This window comes from Sycon ciliatum, chromosome 7 (assembly GCF_964019385.1).
Source record: "Sycon ciliatum chromosome 7, ocSycCili1.1, whole genome shotgun sequence".
Taxonomy (NCBI): Eukaryota; Metazoa; Porifera; class Calcarea; order Leucosolenida; family Sycettidae; genus Sycon; species Sycon ciliatum.
Genome location: NC_088649.1, coordinates 2,045,937 through 2,049,609, shown reverse-complemented (window position 1 = coordinate 2,049,609; position 3,673 = coordinate 2,045,937). Strand labels below are relative to the sequence as shown.

The following is a 3,673-nucleotide window of genomic DNA, read 5'->3' as shown; positions in this document are numbered from 1 at the left end:
AGTCACCCCTGCATACGACATGAGTGGGTTGCTATGCACCCACATACTGAGGCAATAGCAATGTCACACCTTAGTGGATCCAAAATAAAAATCTGATGTCAACTTACTACTCCCTAGCCGTTTTGACGTCATCACTTTCAAGCCCTATAGAGACTTCTCGGTAGAGTGTTGTGTTGTCCAGAGCAACACTTTACATGGGTATGGTTATTTCCTATACCTACATGATTGTGTTATGTACATACATGTATACGGGAATGGGGGGGGGGGGGGGGCAAAGTGATGGTTTAGAGAGGCTGGCGATAGCTGTGGAATAGCCGATCAGTGTCTCCCGGCCCACCATGTACCAGCATATCGATGGAGAAACTAGTTGCAGTGTGTACCCGGTGCATATCAAAACACAGAGGGGTGTACAGAAGCGAAGAAATCCTGAGTTTCCACTTCAAACTGGTTACTCCAGCACTGTGAGTGTGAAGCCTAATATGTGAAGAAGAAAGAGACAAATACACAAGAGCCGACAGGACGCATAAGACAGAATAGCGCAAGACAGAATGAACTGGACATTACTTGGCAGGAACTACACAAAGTAACTCTTAGTCTTACAATAATAGGCTGCAGGCTCTGCCGACCTACATTGTACATGTACACACGTGACATGATGACTGTGGACCGTGAATATTCTTTTTTGATGACTGTGGACCGTGAATATTCTGTAAAATGTAGGTCAACAGATCCTGTAAGCTTATATATAAGGCTGTATCACATGAGACCATACATAATAATTATTATGATTGTATAATGACTGTTGCCGTGTTGGGCAGGGAGTCGTCAAATACCGGTATTTGACGACTCCCTGCTGTTGGGACATTCTTCCAAAACATGACGTCACAGAATTCGTAAAAAAAGACAACTTTCGTCGCAAGCGGCTAGCCTGTCGCGCGCACGAGACTCATCATGGGTGCCCTGCAGCTGGAGCTCCGGAGCTGCAGCAAATGCGAAGCGCGACACACGAGCGCGACCCAAACTGTGTCACGTGTGTGTCGAATCGGACCGTCGATTATTTATTTTCGTTCTACTCGACAATTCCAAAAATCAGTGCCATTCATTGGCTTTAGCTTTGCCCTTGAACTTGAAATCTCGTGCCTTATTCTTTCCTGGGGACTGGTGTTGGATATTGAACGGGCGGAGTTACCGCCGGGATGATGGATGAAGGAGATGATGGCCTAAACTTGGCTGCGCGCATTCTCATTTTCGCGTGGCCTGCCACTAGTGTTTCGCACATTCACAAAGGGTGTCACAGGCATAGCTGGAGGAAGAAAGGTGAGAGAATCGGTTGCACAGTGCAGATCAACCCAACCATTTGGTTGTTTTAATTTTACTTCGCACAGTCAAACGGGATGACCACCCAATAAAATTTCCGAACTTGACATTTTTTTAATTTATTGATTTTCCCGCATTATACCACAGTTTGTTGTTCAGGTTATTTCGCTTCAACTTTTGAGGTATGAATTCCTTAACTGCAGACTCGACATGCAAGCTCCATACTGACCAGGCTGTGTCAACATCAGGTCACGGCTTGTTTGACTTTGTCCGTTAGGCCGTGTTTGCATCTGATATTGTGATGGCGTCAAAGACAGTTAAAGATTGTGTTGGTCGTGTGTCGGGGGTATTGTCCCCGCCGAAACTGAATGCAAGTTTAGGAAAGACTAGGTCCAGTGAGTTATGATCAGAAGTGTCCTGTGGGTCTAGCCCTCAGCCCCTCTGCAGATCTGCGGCAAGCAGTAAACTATATTTACACCAAAAAGCGCAAACAAGACTTGATTTTTTACGCGGCTCTTTTCACCGTGATAATTATTGTACGCGTGTTATGAAAAGTTGAAATACTCATGGCAACTGGTGGATGAATCATTCAAAAATGCAAACGTGCCCGCTGTTGAGTGCAGCCATGTGAATCCACACAGTCACTTTTTCTCGTAAATCACTCGCCGTAAAACGTGCAAGTGGCTGTCGTGTGAATCGCCTATAACCGACTGTCCACAGTTGTCGAAGTATTTTCCTGCACTCACTGTACTTTATTAGAGAGGTTGCGCATAACGTAGTTACGTTAGTTCAAAAAATGTAGTCGATCTACGGAAAGTCTTACGTAAACTGCATGCGCATCTGGGTTCCACCATACGGAGTTTTCAAATCATAGCAGACTCAGCGGAGGACGTTTAGGTTGGTTGTAACTCTTGAGTTTCATGCCGTTAGGCAATCATCAGACAACTGATACTCGGGTCTACCTAACAGTGAGTCAGTATGCTTCTAAATACATAGGGCCACAAGCATAAACAAATTTAGCGCTAAATCTGGTGTAAGGTATGGGGAGAACAGCTGGCGCGGGCCACGGCGCGACAGTATAAGTGCCAGGAGGGTAGCGGGCAACAGGCAGGCGTGAGCATGAAAGCGCGGAAAGAGGCGATGGGGAGGCAGTGTACAGCAGATGGGTGGAGGTGCCAGGAGGATGGCGGGCAATGGGCCAGTGAGATCGCTAGCGGGTCTTTGGGTGATGGGCAGGCGTGGGTGTACTATTGACATCATGGATGTGTCCTCACAACAAGGCTCCACCATGTCTTGGTGTCATGGTGTCTTTTGAGTGTTTTCTTAGGTTCGAAGAGACTTGGAGCTACATTGTGTGTTTGTGTGTGTGTGTGTGTGTGTGTACGCGTGCGTGTGTGTGTGTGTGTGTGTGTGTGTGTGTGTGTGTGTGTGTGTGTGTGTGTGTTTGGCACACGCCATGTACTCTCTTGTGTAGGTACTACACGAATGCGAAACTCTACAACGTCATTAGCCTGGAGTTCACCAAGACTAAGTTGGAGCCTCTAGTGCAGTCACCCAGTCTGGTACGTCAGCAATCCTACATACACTTGAGAGGATCAAAAGCGTTTCTGCTGTAACTCTGAGTTTCACGGTTTTAACCGATCATCAGACATCAACTTGGACTACAATTTTCAGAAGATATGATTGATATTGGCTGCAATCAATCAATCCTATGCATGTAACGTTACATGTAGTACACTCTTATCTGTTGTATCCGGGCGGTCCGGGACCGGGGGCTCTGCCCTTCATTTGGAAATGTTCGTAATCATGTACATCTTGATGTGGAAGGTACGTAGATCTGGCATATTACGTCACTCCTGGTATTTCCACAAATTGGTAAAAAAGTAGTAATATATCCACTAGAACTCACTCACAGGGTTCCCCGTAGACCAAGATGCCCGTAACTTGGAGGTCCGGATAGGAGCCGTGAGAAATGAGTGCACTGTAGTTGAGCACTCCACTGCACTACTGTCTCCCCTGTATGCCGTGTTGGGGGGTTTGGTGGGCGTTTGAGGCTCATGTCATACATGATCATGCTTAGGCTGTTTTTGAGAAAGTATGGATTTTTAACTCCTGATTGGTTTGTGCAATGTGTTTATATTGGTTTATCAATGCCCCGTCACAAGCTGTATAGTATGTATTCGCAACCGTGTACGAATTGCTCATTTGTCTTTTCTTCTTCCTACTGCTTGCTTGCTGCGGCTGCTGTTGCTGTTGTTGTTGTTGTTGTTGTTGTTGTTGCACGCAGGTACGTCATTTGGATTGGGTGGACTTGGTGTGGCCGGAAATATTGCGCGCTTTGCAGCAGGAGGCCACC

General features: G+C 46.4%; 1 protein-coding gene across 1 annotated transcript in view; it reads left to right on the top strand.

Annotated features, from left to right (window-relative positions):
- The first annotated feature begins 1,046 nt into the window (after positions 1-1,046).
- LOC135820709 (lysine-specific demethylase 2A-like) overlaps positions 1,047-3,673 on the top strand; it is a 6,263-nt gene continuing 3,636 nt past the window's right edge. Inside the window, exons 1-3 of the mRNA XM_065333715.1 lie at positions 1,047-1,317; positions 2,792-2,879; positions 3,605-3,673. The exon at positions 3,605-3,673 is cut by the window's right edge and continues 38 nt beyond it. The gene's annotated coding sequence lies outside the window, so the exon portion shown is untranslated. The remainder of the gene's footprint in view (positions 1,318-2,791; positions 2,880-3,604) is intronic.